The sequence below is a fragment of the Gossypium hirsutum genome, chromosome A03 (genome assembly GCF_007990345.1).
Source record: "Gossypium hirsutum isolate 1008001.06 chromosome A03, Gossypium_hirsutum_v2.1, whole genome shotgun sequence".
Lineage (NCBI taxonomy): Eukaryota > Viridiplantae > Streptophyta > Magnoliopsida > Malvales > Malvaceae > Gossypium > Gossypium hirsutum.
The window spans coordinates 56,267,357-56,293,869 of record NC_053426.1 but is presented as its reverse complement, the minus strand read 5'-3'; the positions used below and the strand labels follow the sequence as shown (position 1 = coordinate 56,293,869).

The window sequence follows — 26,513 nt, the reverse complement described above, 5'->3', positions numbered from 1 at the left end:
TTAACGAAATTAGAATCGGGTTGATAATATTATTTAAATCAAAAAAAATTTAAATGTTTATTTTGGGAAATAGAAAAATAAATATCGTGTTGGATCAAATTATAAAGTACTAGGTTAAAAGTCAAGAAGTACTTGTAATTGGATTCGATATGGGAGAGGCCCAAAAACCCATCATGTTAAAGGGAGGGACAACAAACCCTAGTATTTTTAACTAGGGTTGCCACCCCTTATACTTCTAGTTAGACTAGGAGTTCATTTTTTTCTAGTTGAAATAAACTTCTTCAATTCAACAAGAGTTCTACCTTTTCTTACTATGAATAGATGGTATCGGTAAGACTAAATATACAAACTGAAAATATTGTTACTCTGCTAAAAAATAGTGAGAATTTATTCTCAAGTATTAAATCTAGGGGTGAGCGATTGATCGAATTGAATGAAAAAAATTTCAAGTTAATCAAGTTGACGAATCATATTTTATCGTCCTAATTTGATTTAAAATTTTCTTGAATCGAGTCAAATGAGATGGAATTCGAATCGAATATATTTATTCGAGTTAAATTTTAAAAAATAATTTTGGGTCCTTGTAACCACTGTCACCTATCATAATAAAATTTGTCCACCTTAATCAAATTTTTTATTAACTTTCATCACCTCATAATTTACTTATTAATCTTTTATATACGGGTTAGTTTTTTTGCTTGCTTAGTTGTTTCAATTATCTTCAGATTCTTGTCACTATGTATTTTGGAATTAAAAAATATATTAAATGTAAAAATGTGGTTTTTTAAATAAAAATTATTTTAAAGATAAAATGTGAAATTGATACCAATATAAAATTTTTAATTTTAATATAAATATTCAATATGACTAAACAATTCAATAATATAAATAATATAAAATGTGAAATTTAATTTAATAATATAAATAGTATATATAAACAAAATTATTACTATTTATGTTTAGTAATTTTTTTGGATAATTTTTATTTTTTATTTGAGAGTAAAGGGTGAGAAATAAAAGTTTAGGGGGAAAATAAAAAGTTTTGGGAATAAAAGTTTGAGGAAAAGTAAATGGGGGGAGTAAAATTTTGGAGGGAAAATATTAAAAAAAATTTTGGGGGGGGGGATGGGTTTGGGGTAGATGGGAGGTGGAATGGAAATGAAGTAAAAGTTTTAGGGGGAAAGTGGGAGGGAGTAAAATTTTTGGGGAAAAATAAAAAAATTTGAGGGTTTTTGGGAGTAAAATTTTGAGAAAAAGTAAATGGGAGAGTAAAATTTTGATAAGAAATGAATTTTGGGTAGATTGGGGAGTTGAAATAGGAAGGGAGTAAAAGTTTTGGAGGAAAAGTAAAAAGGTTTGAGAGTTTGGGGTAAAAATGTAAAATATTATAGTTTGATATTCGAATTATTTGAGTTATTTGAATTATTTGAATTATTCGAGTTATTCGAATTTGAAAACTCAACTCGATTCGAACTCGAAATTCAAAAAAAAAATTGAGTTGACTTGAATAACTCGATTAACCTGAATAATTCGATTAACTCAAATAACTCGATTTGTTTAGCTCGAAATTTGAATTTTTTCGATTTTTTTAGTCGAATCAAGTTTTGCTTACCCCTAATTAAATTTGTTTTCTATAATAATAATTCTGTCAGTTTCTATTGAGAAGAGATTTCCGTTTTCACACTAAAACAAAGAAAACTATTTCTGGTTTAGTGTTTGATTCGAATTATTCGAGCCCACACTCAAAGCAGTTCGTGGTACGAGAATAGTGAAAAAGATCATTCGATTGAAAGCTAGGAATGACAAGGATCCATCTATCCGAAAATAAAGTGCGATTTTGATAAAGAGTTTATCGGTATAAATATCACAAACTAGCTCGATATTTAAAATTTTAATTTTTCGTTATGCAAGAAAATCGTTTTCAAACGAGATTTTTCTCAATAATTAGTAGTAGGAAGGAAATTTGCTAGTTGGAATATTCTTCACAACTATGGTTATCTAGAAAATGGTAAGCTTTGGATCTTGTAAAGGGGAAACTAGCATGTTGTTGGAGTTGAAGCTATTGATAAGGTCATTTCATGTTTTGTAGACATTATTAGTCATGTCCCTTTAATAATCATCTCAATTGTGAATGGTAGAAATTTTAGAAATTAAAGAAACGATCTATGGAACAGTTTGCAAGCACTAAATTTTAGGGTTTAGAACAAACCTTGGGTTATTGTAGGAGATTTTAGTTTAATCTAACATCCCAAGGAAGGCTTAAACTTTAATGTTTCCCAGTTTATCACTATTGATATGAACGAACTATTAGATTGTCAAAAGAAATTAAAAGTTCTAGATCACTCATTTACTGGCCCCTTTTCAAGAATTGGTACTATATTTTTAAGGAAGTTGGATAAAGTGTTAATGAACTTAACCTGTCACAACTACTTACTTAGCTCAATAGTGGAGTTCCTTTCTCTAAATGTTTTTAATCACTCTCCAGAGCTAATAAAACTTAAAGCAGTTTGTTATTTTTCAGGTTCTGGACTAATCACCTTGAATATAGTAAGGAGGTAGAGAAATCCTAGATGGCAATCTAATGCAAAAAAAAAAAAATCAGTAAACTAGAGAAATTGAAGGTAGAGCTAAGAGAACTTAATAATCTTATTTTTTCAAAAATATTTCTAGTATATTTTATGAAAAGAAGAAGAAAATGGAGAATATTTAGCTTCTGAAGCTAAACCAACCCACTAGTGATCTATTCAGGCAGAGAAAAAGGTCGTAACAAATTTGCATGCATTGTTAGCTACTAAAGGGAAATTCTTTAGACAAAAAAATCAATGGTATAATGGGTTAAAGAAGGAGATCAAAACACTACCTTTTTTCACAAGCAAGTTTTAATTAATCAAAAAATAAATACTATCCAAATAATTTGTGATGGGGAGGAAAATGGATACTTTTAAGCAAATTACTGTGAAATGGTAATATTTTTCAAGCAAACCTTAGGTTTAGAGGACCCCAATGTTGTTAGTATACCAAATGACCTTATGAGAGATTTATTGTAGTTCTCAATAACAAAGGAAATAAAGAATGTTCTAATTGTTGGAAAAATTCTGGTTTGAAAATAGTTTTCTTGCATAACAGAAAATAAAAATTTTGAAAATTTGAGTCGGTTTGTGATATTAATAGCAATAAACCCTAAACTGAATTCGCACATATGTTTCCAGCTAGACGGATCCTTTTTGTTTCTGACTTTCACAGGAATGACTTTCTCCGCTATTCGCGTAACATGAATTGCTTTGACTGTGGACTCGAACGATTCGAATCAAACACAAAACAATAAATAGTTTTCTTTGTTTTCGTGTGAAGACGAAAATCTCTTCTCAATAGAAACCGACAGAATTGTTATTCTAGAAAATAGATTTAATACTTGAGAATAAACTCTCACTATTTTTGGGAAGAGTAACAAAATCTTCAAGTTGTATATTTAGCTCTACTGATGTCATCTATTTATAGGAAGAAGAAGTAGAACTCTTGTTGAATTGAAGAAGTTTATTTCAACTTGAAAAACAAACTCGTAGTCTAACTAGAAGTTAGGGTGTGAAAACCCTTGTAAATAATACTTGGGTTTTTCATCCCTCTCATTAAACATAAGGGACTTTTGGGTTCTCTCATATCGGGTCAAATTACAAGTAATTCTTGGACTTTTAACCTAGTACTTTATAATTCAATCCAACCCGATATTTGTTTTCTTATTTCTCATATCAATATATTTCAATTAAATAATCTTCTCAACCCAATTCTAATCCTGTTAAAATCATGTCAACTTTACCGTAAAAGAATCTGTGATAAAAATATATTTAATATTTCTACATTCAATAGTTCATTATGGCCAAATGATTTATTTCCATTTTCGAACTTCATTTAATTTGAAAAACATAAATTCATTTCTAGGTCATTTTTCATTTTCATTTTCATTTTCATTTTGGAGAAAACCACATTCATTTCCAAATGATTCTATTTCTCCATTTTCATTTTCATTTTGGAGAAAATAATAACAATTTCCAAATATTTCTCATTTCTCTATATTCACCATTTCTATCCATTTATGTTTAATTGATTCAACATGCAATTCATTTTGAGTTTCAACGAGCTAGCGAAGGGACCAATTGGAAATGATTTATAATTAAGTTCCAGGTTTTTACCTATTAATTATAAACTTATTTAGTCAAAAAGTCATTCCACTATAGTATTGTGACTAAGCACTCGCCAACATCATACCATTACGAAAGCAACTCAATCAGTGCTCATCTAATGACCTTTTCATAAGTGTGTTACCCTTGTAAGATATCCTTAATCTCTTTGGGATAATATTTGTTCTCCCCATATGATTTTATTTTATCTTATGGTAACAATTACATCTTCCTTCATGAAAATTCAATTACTATCAAATAGTAATCAAGTCATTCATCACAAAAACGAACAACTCATGGTCATGTTTACTTTTCATCAACCATGTAATGCCAATGAGAGAATATCATTTGCCCATGTCTCGGGCTATGAATTCCATTATTGTGAATAATGCTACATACTGCAGAAGTCGTATACCCAACGCACCAGCTTTCGGTTCCATATCTATTTGAACTTAGGCTTTTACTTACATCAAAGTATATGAGTCATGCATACATAGTCCGTCATCCACTAAGAATTTAGGTATGTTACACTATGAACATTACTAGTGAATAAATCCATAACCGGATTCAGGGTGTATTCTTCTTGGGTCCAATTGGATATACTGTTAGTTCAATCAGTCACATCTATGTCTCTATCTTCTAGGAGTCATCAGCTCTGATGCCCAAGACAAAACATCTCTCCAATTAGACTTGATAGACAACATATTAGTCTTTAATCGGTTTGTTCATTTCTGATTAGATTAAGGACATGTTTAGGTTCGTCTACTAATATAAGTTGTTTTTTTGTATTACAATCTGACCACGTAATATTGCTTAGTATTAGTTTAAACATTAGACAACCAATGAGCAACATATGCTTCTATTTTTCTTTAAGTGTAAACACCACATGAGAATAATTATACAAAGTATATTGATGTAATTAATAAATAATTTTATCAACAAATCTGTTCAAAAAAATTACAAGTGTACTTAAATGAAAATACTGCACTTAGGGTACTAGATCCAACACTAATAGGCTTGATTGTAGTAGAAGAGATAAATAGTACAATCTTCTCCATGCACCATGATAAAGCACCAAGCCTTAATGGCTATTCAATTGTCTTTTTTTGGAAGCCATAGAGCATAGTTGGAAAGGATGTTGTAGAAGCAGTTTGTTCTTTCTATGTTAACTACTTTCAATTATATTCCTATTGATCTTGTGATTAATGTTCTTAATCCAAGCCAAATTTATGATTTTAGGTCCATTTCCTATTGCACCACCTTTTACAAGTGGGTAACAAAAATTTTAACAGATAGGTTGAAAAAGTGTTTACCATTAATTATCTCTAGTAGCTAGAATGCTTTCATAGAAGGAATGACTTAATAGACAATGTAATCTTAGCATAAGAACTAATCAATGGTTATAGCAAGACCATTTCATCCAAATGTGCCTTGGAGGTGGATTTGAAAAAAACATTTAACTCTTTAAGTTGGACTTTTGTTCTCAGTGCATGATTCTTGTCAAAAAATGGATTGAAACACACATAAGAAAGCCTAAGCTTTCAGTAGTTGTTAATGGTGGGTTTTTAAGCTCTCAAAACTGACCTAAATGTTATGGCTGAATCATAAAGATCACATTAGTGACCTACGTGACAAAACTACCATATCATTCATTCAAACCTTAAGTACACTCTCTTTTTAGAAAAACTGTGATTTACTTTTTTATTTTTGGGAAAATAATTCATTAATTAATTCAATCATTCTTAGTTTAGCTTATTAGCATTAGTGTGATTTCTAAACACTTTGCTCATCGTTTCTCTTATAAAAAAACTTTGTTATCTTTTATAGCAACGGAAAATTTAGTTACTAACCGATTAATCATTAAGTCAAGTATCATGCTCAATCCATTTTCAAAAATGTGCTAATAAAACCAATTTAATGTGTCAATAATGCATAAATGAAAACCCTAAAGTAGAATAAAACCCAAACCACAGTCCAAATGACTTTACAGTCCAAAAACCAAATAAACTTAAGAAAAACTTAAGCAAAATAAATTATAAGTCTGAAGTCTGTCGCATGTTTGCATGCCATGTCAATCCTAATCTCGAGCGTTACCTGAAACAGTTGAAACTATGGGGTGAGCCAACTAGCTCAGTGCGAGTTTAAACAAATAAAAACATTCCAGTAATCATTCCAACAACAATTATCATTAATATCATTGTAACTCAAGCATAGCACAAACATTATCATCCAAAAGTGTCATGGTCATAATATTATGCATAATGATTTTTCCTACCCAACCATCCTGTACACACCACGAGTTCCTCTGAACCCGTTTTCCAAATCCAAACATTGCGAGCCAAGCTCGATATGGTTAAACACCATTATCCGTAATGCAGTTATACTGCCATTAAAATAAAATGTGATATTATTGAAAATCTCCTTATTATTCCCCCTGTAGTGCACTAACAACATACATGCAAACTTAATATGCTGTCATTACTCCACATAACTCCTCCGTCATCCACATAATACCACTTCATAAACATGTGGAATGCCATACAAATCTCAAGAAACATGTTCTCATTACATTCTTATTTCAGTAGCATAATTTACATGCCCTCATTATAGCAATCACTTTCAATTAGTAATAACACTTATCAAGTGTTCAGTTTTACCATCAGTACGGTGACATTCCAACATGCTGGAGTTCAATATCATTTTAAACATTTTTTTTCAATGTATGTATGGCAGTATTTCGTTCAATACATTTCATAGCATTTCACCCAAGCACATATGACATACGTTCAACATTTAATCCTATTATAATACATGTTATACATACAATCAACATACATTACACATTCAAATAATACTTATCACATCGTACCAATACCAAATATTCAAGTATTCGAACAACCATACAACTTTGCAACCAAGCCATTTAGTTAGGGCTCGAAACGTACCTAATTCGATCACATTAAGTCACTTACTTAGCCATTTAACTAAGTTTGACCAGCAATTTTAAATTTATTTAATTGCTAAAAATATTATTTAACAATCAACTTTTAGGTTAGAGCCCACACCTTAATTTCGCACCCCTGCAACATTACTTGTGAAACCCATAATTTCTCCTTAAGACCTTAAATCAAACCTAAATTAAATAAAACCTTTATCGAGTTAGTGTGCTGTCAAAACAGCTTTGGTGAGAAAAGATTTTTGTTCCCACGAGGACTACAAGTACTAGTAATTACCATCTTTCTGTTATTTAATCAAAGAGATTGAGTGATTAATTAAAGACTAAATTTAACTAAATTAATTAACTAATGAACGCGACAAAGAACAAAACAAGAAAATAATCGAATAACAGCCAAGAAGTGAAACAATACCCATGAATAAATTCACATAGATTTCATCTATTACTATCAATCTAAATTACGCAATTTCTTTACTTAGTATCTTGATTCGTAGAAATCCCTAAATTATGAAAATATTTCTTTCGAGAATAAGAGCAACTAACTTTAAGTTGATTAACTGAAATTTCTTTTTAATTAAAATCCATACTGTAACACCCCATACCCGTACCCGAGACCAGGACAAAGTACGAGGCGTTACCAGACACATATTCAGATATTTCGAAGAATACAGGTTATAAAATTTCATTCTAATTTAAAACCAATCAAACAACATCATAGTGTCCCTATTATGGACCTACAAGGTCCAAAACATACATTAAAATCGATCCGGGACTAAACCGAGAACTATTAAAAATTTTAGCAAAATTCCTAGGGTTATGCCTCACACGCCTGTGTGGAGGCAAAGCACAGGCCCGTCTGCTTAGGGACACGCCCGTGTCCCTCACCCGTGTTGAATTATTTGAATTTATTTTTTCATTTCAAACCTATAGGGATTTTCACATGGCCAAGCACACGCCCGTGTCCCTCACACGGCCTAGACACCCCTGTGCCATCGCCCGTGTCCAAAAACCCGGACATTCTGTTTATGACGTCATCATTCATTTTGAGGCACATAGCCAAGGCACACGTCCATGTGCTTAGGCCGTGTCCACCACACGGTTGAGACACACAGCCGTATCTCTACCCTGTGTTTACTACCACACAAACTGACCTAAAATTTTATGTGCAGGGGACACACGACCAGGCAACACGCCCATGGGGCTGACCGTGTGTCACACACGGCCTAGACACATGCTCGTGTGTTTACCCATATGGACCTTTTTAGGGATATTTTCCAAGACTTTGGTCACCTTCTATCACCCATACACACTTAAAGACTTCAATGGTATTTAATATGACCTAATTATACTATTAAACAACCTTGGCATAACTCATTGCATGTTAACCTCATCTCATCAGTTTAGTACATGCTAGATTATCCTTTTCGAATTAGGGATTAACATAGCACATTTTACAGTTTACACTTAGGCAATATTATAACTATATACAATTATATGTTATGTCCACCCTCAAATTATTAGATCCCATTTCGATTATCCATCCATGATAACCCTCATCATCATATCTTATGAATCATTTAAACATAAACATGCATCATTAGTAGGTTAACAACCTACATTAATATGAGCCATATCTCATGGCCATATACAAACGAATATGTATACCATTTAAGCATTTACATTGGCTAGCCAAATGACACATATAACAAAATAACCAAAAACCCTATACATGCCATTAAACAAAATAAAAGTATCTATATACCAAAGCAGGACAAGTCGATAGAGTGTTGATTCTCCAGCCGTCTTCCAATCTTCACGAGTCCACGAGCTCTGTAAGACAGGGAAAGGAAAGGGGGTAAGCATTAACATGCTTAGTAAGTCCGGATAACTGGAAAGTAAACTTACTGATTGATTAACATACTACCATATTAGGTAATGATTCCAACAAGTATGAAATAGTTTCCTTATTACATGCACTCAATCATCAAGTTAGTCTCATAACAATACATCATGTCATTAGTATTAGATGAGCTCATCAATTCAATATTTCTATTCTTTATTTCTCATGTTAATCCCGTTGAATTTCTCTAAAATCTCGATGGATAGCCCAATCACCGTCAAGTCATAAAAGTGATCATCTCATGTACGCACTCCCACGAACCTTACGTCTTATGGTGGGAATACCGGTCTAGGCTAAATTCCCCTGTAATAATAACTCATAGAGCAATGCCGGGATTACCAGTCCAGGCTAAATCCCTTTTTACTACAATTGCTCTCATATGCTCGGATATAAATTACCAGTCCAGGCTAAATTTCAGTCCTCAATCGGATTACCCATTCGGGCTAAATCCATATTGCACCTATATTCTTCGGGAGGCTCGATCACTCAAGGAACACCCGTCTGGGCTAGATCCTTTCTGTGACAGCCCAAAATGTGACCCTAGTCGGAAAGTGGTTTCGGGACCACAAAACCGAGTCATAAAAATAATTAACTGCCATATTTGAAGCTTATTATATGTATATATGCATGTGTGAAAATTTCATGTTTGAATTTTGTTAATTGTAAGTGAATTTTATTAAATAGGACTTGTGTGAGAAAATTTAGAAATGTGATAGGCAAATGTTAAAGTGGCCTATTGATGCATGTTAAAAATGCTTGTACTTGCATGTCAAATTGGCCAAATTCTAGATGGTGGCCGGCCATGTTATGGACTAAAGCATATTATAATTATTTTGTGTCAACATTTTATGCTAATAATTTTATGTTACAAAATGAAATAAGGAATAAGGCTAATAAAATACTAGTTAATGGGAGGAGAAACCAAAGTTTCTCCATCCTTGCTCCTCATTGCCGTACCTAGAAGAGAAAAGCTTTGAAAAATTCAGCTATGGTGGTTAGCTAAATCAAGGTAAGTTCAAGGATGATTCTTGGATTTTTAGCATTTTTTTTAGTTAGTCATTAAGTTCTTTGCTTAACCCATGACCAAAATTTGAAATGGTGTGGTGTCTTGAGCATTCGGTTTTAGTTATTAAAGGATGAGATTGGGTTATAGTCTTTATGTTTTATGAAGAATTGTTGAAGAGAAAATGTTCAAGAAATGGTTGTTGTTCATGTTATTTGGATGAAAAAGAAAATGGTAGTTAGGTGAAGTAGAGTCTAACAAATGAGCACATATGTGCATTAGTTGCTAAATGGAGAAAAATCGGCTAACAAGTTGTGTACTAAGGCCGAATATGATTTTGGATACTATTGGGCAATGTATGTGTTTTGAATTGATGGAATGGAGGGGATGCTTTAATTGTGTTATGAACAATTATATGTTAAATTAAGGTTTGCTAAGCTAGCTACTAAGGTGAAATGCAAATGTTAGCATTTGATTTGGTAATAATCTGCTTGGGGACAGCAGCAGTAAGGTGATTTTGGAAAATCGCCATAATTTTTAGGAGTTGAATTAGAAGCTGAGTAAATTATGTCATTAAATCTTGAAGAGTCTAGTTTCTTGCAAAAGAAATTATAAAAACAAAAGAGTTACCGATCTTGAGATATTTGAAGTATTGTGGGGCTGAGTCAAAACGACTACTAGATTCCCTGTTCTGTTTTTATAAAATCAGTATAAATTGTACAAAAATGGCCCTAAGATAAAATTTATGTGCTTAGACTCCTTAATGAGTCTAGTTTCAAATGAAATAAACAAGAACATATTTTGAATTCTGTACAATGAGAAATTTGATTCGTAGTGAAGGATAGTCAGTTTAGTCAAACAGTGAAACAAGGTGAACTTTAAGAAAAATCTGGTATTGTTGGGCTAAACTAAAAATTTTGAAAATTTTATGGATAATAGATAAATGAGTCTTCTGTCAAGAAAAATTTACGGCAATTGATTTGGAGTTTCGTAGCTCCAGTTATAAAAACTTTAGTGACTGTTGCTCAGAAAGTCAGCTTATAGGGAAATTGTAATTATATTGTAAACATTAATGAAAATTTGCTAATGAATTATTTATTGATTTTTATAAAGCTTACTGTAATCTATGTGTGTGAAAGTCGAATCTATATATATTATATTCTGAAAGTAATACTTGAATAGTCGATTAATGACTATTTTAAAATTTGTTGAACTTAAGGTCAAGAGCAAAGGGGAACTAAATCCGATAAAGGGAAGGAAAAAGTAATTGAATAGCCATTGAAGTCGTTCGACAACATCCGAGGTAAGTCTTCGAGTAATGACCCTACTTGAATTATATTGAAATGATTAGTCATACTATGACGGATAGCCGAATGTGCATAGAGACTATGTTATAAAGCCAATTGAAATCATGCTCTTTGTGTGTGGCTATTGAGCCGAAATTGGAAAGGTTTAATAAATGTTCTGTGTTTGAGCCTTAGTAACGAAAATGAAATATGGATGTGTCATGATTGTTGATATATGTGTGCATGAGCATTTGAATGATATCCGGGCTAAGTCCCGAAGGCATTTGTGCTAGTGATTTTATCCGGGTTAAGACCCGAAGGCATTTATGCTAGTGATTTTATCCGGGTTAAGACCCGAAGGCATTTGTGCTAGTGATTTTATCCGGGCTAAGACCCGAAGGCATTTGTGCGAGTTGATATATCCGGGCTAAGACCCGAAGGCATTTGTGCGAGTTGCTATACCCGGGTTAAGACCCGAAGGCAATTGTGCTTGTGGTTATATCCGGCTAAATTCCGAAGAAACTTGGGTTCGAAGGTGAGCGTGTTGTGCTGTAATAAATTCAATTAATACGCTCGAAAAACCCAAACGATAAGGTATGTTTGCGTGTGCATTGGAAAAGTCGATTCGTTTTAAATAGTATTCGTTCAATCGACCAACGAACTTTCGGCTTTTAGATAGGTTAATACCTTGTGTGTATATGTTGATGAAATGTGAAGTAAGTATGTTTATGAGAATATGTATTAATAAAGTGATTCATTTAGCTATGTGAATGTAATACTTTAGTCAAAGCCGATTTCATTACTTGAAACTTACTAAGCTTTAAAATGCTTATCCCGTTGCTTTGGCTCTCTGTTTTATAGATTTGTTCGTTAGTTATCGGATTCGGGATCATCGAAGTCGAAGTCATCCACACTATCAAAGCTCTTTTGGTACTCTTTTAGTTGAACCCTGGATATGGCATGTATAGGACTACCCTTTTTGTTGTGGGTCATGGACCCTTTGGATTTGTATAATTTTGGATAGCCATGCGAAAATGGCTTATATATGTTTGAGCATAATGTTATAATCATTTGGTATGGATATGGTTATTGAGAGGTGTGGATATGCTTAACAAGGATTGGCCATGGGAATGGTTAATCACTATCATAATTTGTGCTATTTATGCTAAAAGGGCTAGTTGAATCATGGAAACTATGAAATAGGTAAAGTCTACCTTAAAGGCAGATGCTGACAGCAGCAGTGATGTAGATTTATAAAATCACTAAAAATAGTAGGAATGGAATTAAATAGTGAATAAATTATTTAAACAAACCTTGATGAATCTATTTTCATAGGAAAGTAACGAAACGATCATATGAACAGTATGTTAAGAGATATTCAGGTTCTCGTGAGACAGGGCCAGAATGGTTTCTGGATTCCCTATTCCGACTTTGGAAATTCATTATAAATTAACCAGAGATAATTAGGAGTCATTCCATATATGTATAGATTCCTCTCTGAGTCTAGTTTCTATAGAAACAAACGGCATCAGTATTGAATCTCTGTGCAGGGAGATATCCAAGTCGTAATGCGCAAAGGTCAGTGTAGTCGATCCCTGTAACATGGGAGACTTTGACTAATAAACTGTACTAATTGGCCCAACCAAAAATTCTAGAAAAAAATATGTAGATGGAAATATGAGTCTAGTTTCAGGGAAAATTTACGAAACTTATTTTTGAGTTGTGAAACTCAAGATATGATTTTTAAGGTGACAGTGATGCAGTTAGCCAACTGCCTGGAAATTTTTAAAATGGATTGTGCAAAGAAGTGATATAAGTCTGCAAACCCCTCGTGTCCGACTCCGGCGATGGACTCGGGTACGGGGTGTTACAATTTCTATTTTGAGATCATCGGATTAACCTTCTGGGCTAAATCATTTTCTGCAACACATGTAGGATCTCATGTCATATAAGCCATAATTTATCCATCAGATTTCTCTTTCTATTTCACCTCGGGACATTTATCATCTTTTCATTTACACTAGCACATTTCATGGATTACCATGCAATGAATATCTAAATTTTCATACATTCAAGAACATGTATTATTTAAGTACATTAAAAGTTTACTTCGGGTTATACGAACTTACTTGGTAGTCATTTCAGATTCGTGTCTCGGTTTTTCCAAAACCTTTCGTTTTTCACAGTCGACCTCCGGAATTGGTTCCTCGGAGTCTATATCAGTAAAAATAAATTATTAATACCTCCCATTGTTTATTTTCGGCTTAAGACTCACCCCAAGCAAAATGATCAATTTGCCCCTATCCTTTCACACTTTTACAATTTAGTCCTAAGGCTCGTATAATGAAATGCATAAAATTTCTAAGTTACCCAAGCCTACTTGAATATTTTTCATGCCTATAGCACCCACATTTTCTTTCATTCCACATTTTTCTACCCGTTTTCACAACTTTTACAAAATGGTCCCTTAAGCTATTTCCATGAAAAACTACTTAGTAAAAGTTGTTTACTATCCTTTAAACTCTCATATTCCTCCATAAATCATCAAAACACAAACATCTCATGCATGGGTAAATTTTTGAATATAAACCCTATCTTGAAATATGGGTAGAAATAAAGAGAACATGTTACGAGAATCTTAAAAATACGAAGAACGTTAAAAACGGGGCTAGGGAGCACTTACTATTGAGCTTGAAAATGTTAAAAACCCTAGCTATGGAGACCTTTTAATTTCCAACAGCCATGGAGAAGAAATGGCTGAATTTTGCTTTCTTTTTCCCTTTTTATTAATTTTATTACCAAATGACCAAAAATGCCCTTCCTTACTAACCTTTCCAAATTTTCCATGCATGCCAATTTTTGTCTAAAAACTTAAAAATTGGAAAAATTACTATTTAAGGACCTCTAATTAACATTCCAAAGCAATTTCATACAAATTGCTTCTAGAATCCAAGTTTTGAAGTTTATTCGATTTGGTCCTTAATTTCCAATTGGATACCTTACACATAGAATTTCTTTATGAAACTTTAACACATACTTATTTTCATATCCTAGACCTTATAATGATCATGAAATAATTATTTTAACATTGGATTTGTGGTCCTGAAACCACTATTTTGACTAGGCCCTATTTCGGGATATTACACATATTATCGTATTAACACGATCTATGGATCCCCCTATTAGATTTGACTCTAATCCGGTAGATTTATGTCGTCATATTTCTAAGATTTCATGCAACTCCACTCAATTACGCCAAAACTACTCTTAAACAGGGTCTATTCCTCCTTTGATTTAAGCACATCAAACATGGATCAGTACCTTAGAAATATTAAACCACGAATTAAGAACATGTAATTAAGAACAAGAAACTAAGTCTTTATTACGTAAAGTAAAAATCAAATGACAAAATCCATCTTAGGGTTCTCTCCTCTAGGTATTTAAAAAATTAGTTCATGCTTAAAATTAAAAACAACCAAGAAACAGTATAACCAAAAGAACTAAAAAAACTTATAATAATCTCCAAAGAAATAAACTGGGAGTCTTCAATCTTGATGGAAATCTGCTTCAAATTCGGTTTCAATGGTGTTTTTTGAGTTGTTTTATTGAGTATTCTATGGCAACTCTCTCATATCTTCTTAATTTTGTCATATATAGGTCTTAGAATGCTCGAAAAACTTAAAAATTATGTTTTTCCGCTGTCCAGAGTGCAAATCCGCACAACCGACACGGCGTACCACATGGTCGTGTGGCTCATACGGTCGTGTAGAAGGGTTAGCCCATGTGGCTCCTATAACTTGCTCTAATTTTCTGATTTTAGCCCTTTTTTACTCCTTTTGCTCCAAATGCTCTATTAAGGATAGGGACATGAATTTAAAGGATTAAGAGCATAAAATTCACAATTAACATCTAATAATCACCCAAAAAATTAATAATGAGGTTAGAATATGTTACTTTTAGCACTTATCAAATCCCCACACTTAAGCATTTTCTTGTCTTTGAGCAAAATCCTCAATCCACACTCAAGTTAACTTCTCTTTATTTATTGTTTTCATTGATAATTTCTTAGGATAATCTACAGATAATCATGAATTGAAAATTCAATTAAAATGACATTAAAAAGCACAAGCAATCTAAGCAAAAAATTTTAAGGCATAAAACATAGACATCTCCCCTATTTCAATAATTACCTGAAATTCAAACTCAACAAGAATTAACATCCTCACTAAGGAATCACTCAAAGCACTCAAAGTGTTTAAGGTTCAAGTAATGTGTACTCAATAGTCAAATAAGAAATGTTATTATCATAGGTTTGCTTGAAAATCAAATCTCCACCACTATAGAATAAAATGACACACCAATCAAGAGGCCTTTACAGGGTTGTAACGGGGATTAGGTTAAAGGTATGGAAAATGTTAGAAAATTTGGTTAGAATTGAGAGTTGAGTTGATAAGTTTCCAAACTAAGAAAAAATCAGTTGTTGAATTAAAAGAATTTACATCAACAAGAAATAAAGAAAAACAATGAGCTTTTCAATAGAATATGAAACTAATGATTCAAGCTCAGTTAAAATTTTTTACTTTTTTTCATTTTTTTATTGTTATATTTTTTTCTTTGGTTTTTTCTTTCTTTTTTTAGAATAAAAATAAAATTCAACAATACAATGATGAACATAGTTAGGCAACTAACCAAATCAAATTTCGACAAAAAAGGAGTCAATAAGAAGAATCATTTACAAAATTAATGTATGTTCCAGGTTAACATTAACGGGTTAGAAAAAATGTGTTAGGATCAATAGGGTTTACTTGAGGTTAATTTAATGGGTAAGTTATTTAAAAGTTAGATAGGTTAAATCTTAAGTGCCTCTATTATCTCAGTATATCAAATCAATAATGTGGTCTCGACATATATAACCAAGTAAGTTCTAGAATAACAAATCAAGTTGACATACTCACAACCAAAAATAAAATGATGATGACATAAAATATATGCTCTATAGGCTCAAAAGATCACAAAAAATTATGGTTTTGATGTCAAACTTACAAATTTAAAATTTCAAGATAATGATTCAATTAAGAAAAAGAACTTATCATGCTTGACTCTCCCCTGTCTTAAAGTATAAATCAAACAATGCACAAAAATCCAAAAATTATTCTAAAACAAAATCAATAAAAACTCTAAATAAAAAAAATTAACTCTAATAGTAGGTGTGAGAAAAGTACTTAAACACAAAGAACAATTTAGGGAATTTATCTCTAATGACAGGTGTGAGAAAATTATTTAAACACAAAAAACAATTCAGGGAATTTATCGTATAAACAAATAAACAACCTCCCCATATTTAAGATGTACATCGTCCTCAATGGATAAACCGGTATAAACAGAATAAGCATAATATAATAAGGGAGGGAAAAGAACTGAAACTGCCGTAAATTTGGATAACTTCGTCAAAATAGTGAAACCCAGGATCGTAAGTGAGTCTAAATGAAGTACATTTTTTGGTGCAAACTAATAAGAAAATAGACAAGAATAAATAAGATAAGGAGATTACAAACTAGAAAAAACAATAACAAAATAGTAAAAATAACAGTGCATAATAAATGAAAAACAGAACATATAAGTCTAAAAAATAAAATAAAAACAACTAACAGAAAAATAAAAGTACAAAAAAAGATGAAAATTAGAATAAATAAACAGAAAACTAAAGTAAATCAATTATCAGCATCCGATCGTAAGTCAGGGTCGTGAGGCGCAACGTTGGGTGGAGAAATATGGAAATGCTTACATATTCGCTCCAAATACGCCTCAATACCATCATTCTGTGCTGACTGTTGCCTGACACGCTCAAAATGTAACAGCTTGAGGCGGTCTATTTGCTCTGTTTGTCACCATTCAAAGAGGTCAATTCAATTGAAGTGTTGTTGCTCAAAGTGGTCAATCTGCTTATAAATATCAACGAGTGTAACAGAATGTGTAGCTATGAAGTGACTCAGAGGAGGAGAGGATCGATTCGGGTCTGCCTATCGAGGAGGATCATCATTCGGGAGCTCCTTAGGCTTATCCAAAGCATCTAGATGGAACAGTGTATATCGGTGGGGACCCGTTCTATGCTAGTGCTGTATCATCCTCATGTGACTCATAATCGATAATCCCTATAGGATCATCTGCCCAACTAAAGTGAATAAGGAAGTCTGCTCCGAGGTGTCAAGTAGTCTAAATTATGTTGCAGTCGAGTTACATAAGGGCCCAAACAGATAGGACCCTTTCTACTCCAATCTGACTGGTGGCGACAATAGAGGCTACAGAGTATGAAACATCAATGGTGCGGCTCATCGTTATACTCCAAAAAAAATACGCATCTGAAGTACCAACGACCTTCGTACACTCCCTTCAATTGGTTAGTGTGTTGGCCAGAATAGCATGAATATAACGTAGGGTCGGAGGTAAACAAGTTGCCTTAAACTAGCTTAGATTATACCGTGCCACGATCTCAGCAATATCAAACCACAAGCAGGGTTGATCGATGGATATGCCAGGATAGTGTTGAAAACTCTAAGGTATTCATGGATTCCTCGAAATAAAGTCAAAGGGAGGCTCTAAAGCCCAGGATGCTTAAATAACGCATCATTACCCCGAGTGTGAAAGAGAAAGTGTACGACTCATCTCATTGTGAAATTGTCTGTTGAAGAATAAACATCGAACAGAACTTCAATGTGGGTTCAATATGTGTAGGCTCTACGATCGTGAAAAACTAGTCTAACAGAGCCATGTCGATTAGGGTCTAAACTCTGTTAGCTAAGTGGACCACCTGTAAGGCCTCCCAGTCAATAAAATGACCCAAACTCAATTGTTGCTCTTGCAGGTGCTGATACTAGTCCTCATGTGTATCTAAGAATAATTGGAGACACAAGTGTCTTGTGGCTAGAGTGGGATCTGAAGACAAGGTCACACCTAGTATCTTCCACCATTTAGAGGCGGGGACTGTGGCCTTGGTTTTACCTCTAGTATTCATCATAATGTACCTGAAAGAACAGATAAAAATCTATTACATCAATATTAATACAAATTAAGAAGGCAAATGTACCAAATACACTATAAACACAATGAACATAATGGCCCAGTCCAATTAACCGCACAACGAACATCAAATCCTAACTAAGACCTAAACCAAAGACATAAAAATGAATCTAATGATAATTCAACCAACACTTAACAAATAAAAAGAAGTAATAACCATAGTCATAATCAAAATAAAATGAAGCCTAATAATAATAAAGCTAGTAGTATTCAAACACAACTATACAAAAAATAATAATAACAGTAATAATAAAATAACTAAATAACTAAATATAATAATAAAATAATAATAAAAATAAGGAAATGGCCAAATGGTGGTAAGGGTGGATAAACACAATGGCTCGTACGACGACGGGGATGGGGAAAATGGTCGATCGGTAGTGGTATGGTCAACGGAATGGAGGAATAAGGAAATACAGCTGATGGCAATGTGAAAGACTATGACGTTGGGTTGAGAAAAGGGAGTAAATCAGATCCGGATTCGTGTGAGGGAAAGAGAGGACGGTGACATGAGGAACTCGGCGATTATGGTGATGGAAAGTAATGGGAGAGGGAATGGAATCGACAATGAGTTAGGAAAAGAAATGGAGTTTTGTACGGAGATACTGTGGTTGGGATATTGATGGGTGGAACACGATGGTCGGTAGTATATGAGCGGATTTGGCGACAAGAAGGATGAGTGAGGGTGTGGGGGTGAGAAAAAGAAAGAGATAAATGGGGGGCGAGGGCATGAACGACAATCATGAAAGGTCGTCACAGGAGAGGAGAAAAAGAGGAAAAGAAAGGAGAGTTGTAGGGATTTGAAGGCTCGAATGGTGAGAAGGGACCGATGGCTAGGAGGGAAAGAAAGAAAAAAAGTAGAAAGGGTTGAACAGCGGCATAAAAAGGGAAGGGAATAGAAAAAATTAAGGTTTTGGTTTGAAGGGGGAGGCACGGTCGTGTGAAAGGCCCATGTTGGCCCACACAACCGTGTTTGGAGACCATGTAAGGGCCCTTAGCCCGTGTGCAACACAAAAAATTGAAAAAAATAAGCCCAGTTTCCATATGGCTTGGGACATGCTCATGTGTCACACGGCCATGTGCGATGCTCGTTTGCTTCTCTCACCCTTGTGTGGGACGCCATATGAGTAACACGGTCTATCATACGCCTGTGTGTTAGGTCGTGTGTTTTAGACAGCCATGTCTTTAGGCCATGTAGCTCATTGATTTCATGTGTGTCGAAATAAAATTGTGAGAAATTAGCTCTAGTATGCGCACGACGTGGGACACAACTGTGTGTCCAGGCCGTGTGGATCAGCCCAGATCGTGTGGACTTTTTTTCATTTTTAAGTAATAAAAAATAAATGTATTAAATTTTAATATATATATTTTTTAAAATGATAGTAAAATAATAAATAAAATAACACTAGGGTTGCCCCCGGAAAAGTGCTTATTTAGAGTCTAAGCTAGGCTTCCCTTTTTAAGTTAACAGTTAAGGCGAATATTGGAGTCAAAGCTCCTCTCTCTCGTTATTAATATTACCATCAAAATAAAGTTTTAGATGATGATTGTTTACCTTGAATTTGTCGTAATCAGGGAGTGTTACCTCAGTGGTTCCGTATGGAAATATGTTTTGTACCACAAATGGGTTCGACCCTCTTGACTTAAACTCTAAAGGAAATATTCGTGGATCTGACTTGTCTAGCAGTACTTTGTCCCCAACTTTTAATTGGTTCATTCTCTTTACAAGTACATTATGGAGTTGCTTTGTTACTTCCTTATGCTTTCTCGGTTTCTTATCCACTTTCGTTCGCCATTCATCTAGTTCATCGAGCTGCACAATTCTTTATTCACTTGCCCCTTGATTTTTGTCACCTTGAAATGTATACTGTTCGAACACGTATTCATTAATGATTTCCTACAAAGAATGTTGAGTCACATGATTACTAATATTAACAGAATAACGAGTATCATCTTGCTCACTTAGAACTCTAACAAAATCACGTACTTGAAGAGTAACCTTTTCATCACCTACACTCATCACAAGTTCATCATTACCCACATCAATAATAGTTCTACTAGTGGCTAAAAGGGTCGACCTAAGATAATTGGAACTTCAATAGTCTCATTCATGTCCAATATAACAAAATCAATAGGGAGTATAAATTTATCTACTTTCACAAGTACATCTTCAATAATACCCTTAGGATACCTAATTGATCTATCAACTAATTGAATGCTTATCTTAATGGGTTTTTGTTCCTTAAAACCAAGTTGTTTGAACATTCTATAAGGCGTAACATTTATACTAGCCCCCAAACCAAGCAAAGCTTTTTCAACATTTAAACTACCAATAAGATAAGGAATTGTAAAACTCTCTGAATCGTTAAGCTTGGTGGGTAGTTTGTTTTGAAGAATGGTCAAGCAATTCTCATTGAGCTCCACAGTTGACAAGTCATCTAACTTCCTTTTATTTGTTAACAACTCCTTTAAAAATTTGGTAAACTTTGGCATCTGCGAAAATGCTTCAACAAAAGGTAAGTTAATATGCAATTTTTTCAACAGTTCAAGAAATTTACCATATTATTTGTTCAAGTGGTATTTCTTCAATACTGTCAGATATGGAATTCATGGTTTGTATTCTTTGACCACTGGCTTATGCTCTTTCTTGCTTTCCTCAACCCTATCATTTTTCTCAACAACTTCTAAATTTAGATTCTTTTCAGGCTTGACTAACCTTTTTACATTTCAAATAGTGGTTGCGTGAACTTGCTCCTTTGGGTTAGCAAGCTATCCAATCTAATTTTCAAGCCCTTGAATCGATGTTTGTTGATTTTTCAGAGCTATCTCAGTGTTCTAAAATCTAGTTTCAGACATTGAAATAAATTTAGCTAACATCTCCTCAACATCCGGTTTCTTTTCTTATTGATAAGGTTTTTGAAAACCCAGAGGTGATTGTAACATTTGATTACCTTGACCACCCAAAGAGAAATTTGGATGATTCCTCCATCCTGGATTATAATTATTGTTATAGGGGTTGTTCTAAGGTTTAGAATTGTTACCCATAAAATTGACTGGGTTGTTCTAAGGTTTAGAATTGTTACCCATAAAATTGACTTACTCGTGCTCCATGTTAGAATTGAAGGGTAAACATTCTGGATTGATTATCCCTGCTCCAATCACATCACATTGCATTACCAAATTGATCTATTTATTGTAACTCAAACCATCAATCTTTTTACTCTGTGCTTCTACATGACTTGCCAACAGAGCAACTGCATCCATATTAAAAACATCGGCTGTCTTGATTGGTTTTGTTCTCATGACTTGCCATTGATAGTTATTCAATGTCATCTCCTCAGTAAACTCTTGGGCTTCCTTTGGTGTTCTATTATTCAATATTCTGCTAGTTGTTACATCAATCATCTGTTTGGTCGAGAGATTCATACCGTTGTAAAAAGTTTGAACTTGTAACCACAAAGGTAACCTATGATGAGAACACATTCTCAAAATATCCTTAAATCTCTCTCATGCATCATACAATTTCTCTAACTCAATTTGAGAAAAGGAAAAGATGTCATTCCTCAACTTAGCTATTTTAGCCGATGAATAGTACTTCAATAAAACCTTATCAGTCATTTGTGCCCAAGTAGTGATAGAACCCCGTAGAAGTGAATTCAATCATTATTTTTCCTTGATCCTAAAAGAGAATGGGAACGATAGTAAATGTATGGCATCATCAGTAATGCCATTGATCTTGAATGTGTCACAGCTCTCTAGAAAGTTAGCCAAATGAGCATTTGGATCTTCATCTTGCAAGGCATCAAACTAAACATATTGTTGTACCATCTGAATTGTGTTCGGTTTGATCTCAAAATTATTCGCAGCAACTGTCGGTCTGACAATACTCAATTCAGCCCTAATCCGAGGAGTAGGATGTTCAGGAGCTTGCTGATTTTTTTATTATTGTCCATCTCCACAATAATATCCTTTTGCTCTTGATCGTCTGTTAAAATCTATTGATATTGCCTTGTTTTTCTAACTTCTTTCTGATTTCTGCGAGTAGTTTTCAATCTCACTATAAAAATTTATTAGTTCTAACGGGTTGCCTCTAGTCATAAACCAAAAGAACCTATAAGAATCAAACAAAAGGAAAATTAAAATGTAAAAACTAAATTAAAAATAAAAATATTAAAATAAAAATAAAAAATGGCTAAATTAATAGAAATAAAGTTTTCCTAATATTCTACTTTCTGATAACAACACCAAAAACTTGATTACAAATTGTGAACCAACTAAAAATTTGACTAAGGCAAGTGCACGTATCAATTAATAGTATAGCTATAGTAAGAAAAGATATTATTCCCACGAGGACTACAAGTACTAGTAATTACTGTCTTTCTATTATTTAATCGATAAATTCAAGTGATTAATCGCAACAAAGAACAAAATAGGAAAATAATCGAATAATAACCAAGAAGCGAAACAGTACCCAGGAAATAATTCACTTAGATTTCATCTGTCACTATCAATCTAAATTACGCCATTTCTTTACTTAGTATTTGATCAATAGAAATCCCTAAATTATGAAAATATCTCTTTCAAGAATAAGAGCAATTAACTCTAGGTCGATTAATTGAAATTTCTCTCTAATTAAAGACCCTATTATTGTATTAACTCGATCTATGGATCCCCTATTAGATTTGACTCTAATCCGGTAGTTTTATTCGTCCTATGTCTAGGATTGCATGCAACTCCATTCAGTTACGCTAGATCTACTCTTAAACAGGGTCTATTCCTTCTATGATTTAAACACATCAAACATGGATCAATACCCTAGAAATATTAACCCATGAATTAAGCACACGTAATAAAGAATAAGAAACTAAGTTTTTATTGCATAAAATAAAAATTAAACGGCAGAATCCATCTTAGGGTTCATATCCTTTAGGTAATTAGAAAATTAGTTCATGCTTGAAAATAAAAACAACCAAGAAACAGTATAAACGAAAGAACTAAAGAAACTCATGATAATCTTCTAAGATATCAACTAGGAGTCTTCAGTCCTGACGAAAAGTTGCTTCAAAGTAGGCTTCAATGGTGTTTTCTGAATTGTTTTCTTAAGTATTTTATGGTGACTCTCTCTTATCTTCTTATTTTTTTCATATATAGGTCTTGCAATGCCCAAAAAACCTAAAAATTACGTTTTTCTACTATCCAGAGTGCAAATTTGCGCAATTGATATGGCCTACTGTATGGTCGTGTGGCAAGCTGTATGGAAGGGTTAACCCGTGTGGTTCCTGTAACTTGCTCCGATTTTCTAATTTTAACCCGTTTTTCGCTTATTTTACTCCCAAATGCTCTATTAAGCATAGAAACATAAATTTAAAGAATTATGAGTATAAAATTCACAATTAAAATCGAATAATCACCCAAAAATTTATTAAGAATAAGGTTAAAATATTTTACTTTTAGCACTTATCAGCATTACCATAAAAATTTCCAATTCCAAATCGGCTAGGCTACTTACACTAATTTAATACGAAACGTGCGCGCGGACGACTAACGACTTCACTATTGATCCAGGGTGTTTAAGTCATCATCTAACACCAAAAAATACTTAATAATCAGTAGCTAAGAAACCATTTTAAACCTTGATTTCATCAACTAACATATTCCCTAATAAACAAGTCCAAACTATGCATTAACCAATAATCAACTACACTTACGCTTCTCGATTTGTTAGAACTGATTTGAAGAGTGATCAAGATTGAATTTTCCTAAGTCACAAATGATTAAAGGCTGATTAAGAAGGGTTTTAGGAGATCCAAAACTTGCTGGAAGTAAGAGGCAAAAATAATGAAACAACACCCCTTTTTAAGGATCTAAGAATGGTGTACCCTCTACCACGGGTGATAATTTGGGGTTATTTTGGGGCTCAATAAAAATAGGTTTAAAAGATGAAAATCATCATTTAAAACCTTGAAAACCTTTAAAATTCTAGATATGGAAAAGTAGGTATTTTATAAAAAAAAATTGATAAGAATAACAGAAGGGAAATACACTTACTTTAGCAAAATCAATGAGGTGGCAATGAAGGTCTTCGTGGCAACAATGGAGATTGATTTTTGAAGTAATAAAATAACAATTTTAAGATTGGAAAAATATGAGAAAATGGTAGTGAAGGAGAGGAGGAGAATAATGTAAAAACCTGTTGTTAATGGAAGAAAACTGGGTGGTAGAGCAAGGTGCTTTGGACGACAGCACACTAGGGAAGAAGAGGAGAAAAATTGAAGAGGGAAAGAAGAGAAGAGGGTTGGGGCGGCTAAGGCTAAAAAATAAAATGATAAAGGTTGAAAATAAAAGAAAAAGTGATATTTATACCTAAGTTGATAGGTATAGGCAACACAAAAATAGGGAAAATGGAAAAAATTTACAAAATTAACCTATTTTGTAAGGGAAGGGATTCAAACTTGAGGCCTTGATCCATTTGCACTGCTTCCTTATTTTTCTTTTAATCACTAAGCTATTTACTCATCTTGAAATAATTCTACATTCTTTTAAGCTAAAATTTGGAATGTTACAGGATTGGTAGGGCATATCTTTTGTGCAGGAAAGATTAGACAAAAGGATCTCTCATCCCCATACTTTTTTATCCCAGAAATGAATGTCATCTCGTCTTTTCTTAATGATGTTAGTGTACATAAAGTGTCTGGATTATCATTAAAAATATTAATGACCTCTTAGTTTTTGTAAAAGGGAAACTTGGATATAATGCTAGCTATTAGCAATATTATGGGATTCTTCTACAATATTTGTAACTTGTAAATGAATAATTTAAAGAGTGAATTGTTTATTCCAAGGATTAGTCTAAGTGAATTGTAGCTAATAGTGGAATTTATTGGTCTAAAATTGGGGGCACTTTCTATTAAGTACCTTGGAGTACTTCTAGTTACTAAAAGTTTAGGATACAATGGTTGCAAGCCCCCCATTTTTTTGAGAAAATAACAGAAATTATGATTTGGGTAGTAAGTTATCGTACAGATGTTAAATATTATAGTTGATCCAAATAGTCATATTCAACTTTTAGAATTTAAAGTGCAAAAATATGATGTTACCCAACAGGGTTACGTAAAAAAAAACAAAATATTCAACTATGCAACTCCTTATTTGGAGGGAGGTCTTGGTGCCAATGGCTTGCTAACTTGGAGCTATAGTTGTTTATTTAGGAACCTATTAATGTTCTATGCAAATTCTAGTTCACTATGGGTTGCATGGATAAATTATTATGTGTTAAAATGAATAAATATCCAATAACCTCATCTTTTGCAAAGTTTTAGTTAGACATACAGAAAGTTACTAAAGCTCGAAACCTTAACTCCACTATTGTGTAACACCCCGAACCCGAGGCCGTCGCCGGAGTCGAACACGAGGTGTTAACAGACTTCAACCCACTTAAAAAAAAATTTTCCAGACAAGCTGCCAGTCTGCGTACTAGTCGCTAAAAAAATCATATCTCGAGTTCTGAAACTCGAAATCCAGTTCCGTAAAATTTTCCTGAAAATAGACTCATATGCCCGTCTACAAATTGTTTTATAGAATTTTTGGTCAGACCAATTAGTACAGTTTATTAGTCAAAGTCTCCCATGTTACAGGGATCGACTACATTGACCTTTGTGCATTACGACTTGGACATCTCCCTGCACAGAGTTTCAACACTGATGCCGTTTGTTTCTATAGAAACTAGACTCAGAGAGGAATCTATACATATATGGTATGACTCCTAATTATCTCTGGTTTATTTATAATGAATTTCCAAAGTCGGAACAGGGAATCCAGAAACCGTTCTGGCCCTGTCTCACGAGAACCTGAATATCTCTTAACATACTGTCCATATGATCTTTTCGTTGCTTCTATATGAAAATAGACTCATCGAGCTTCGAATACATAATTTATTCATCAATTAATTCCACTCCTACTATTTTTTAGTGATTTTTCAATCTCATGTCACTGCTGCTGCCAGCATCTGTTACGAAAGTAACTAGGTCCATTTCATGCCTACTCCTTGATCCAACTCAATCGAACATTCATGCCATTTTCGCATGGCTTAAAGTTTACATACTAAAGTTCAAACACA

General features: G+C 33.4%; 1 non-coding gene across 1 annotated transcript; it reads left to right on the top strand.

Annotated features, from left to right (window-relative positions):
• The first annotated feature begins 21,860 nt into the window (after positions 1 to 21,860).
• Positions 21,861 to 21,967, top strand: LOC121227756 (small nucleolar RNA R71). Its single transcript, XR_005925279.1, has one exon. It is a non-coding gene; the product is annotated as a small nucleolar RNA R71 (small nucleolar RNA).
• The last annotated feature ends 4,546 nt before the right edge of the window (positions 21,968 to 26,513 follow it).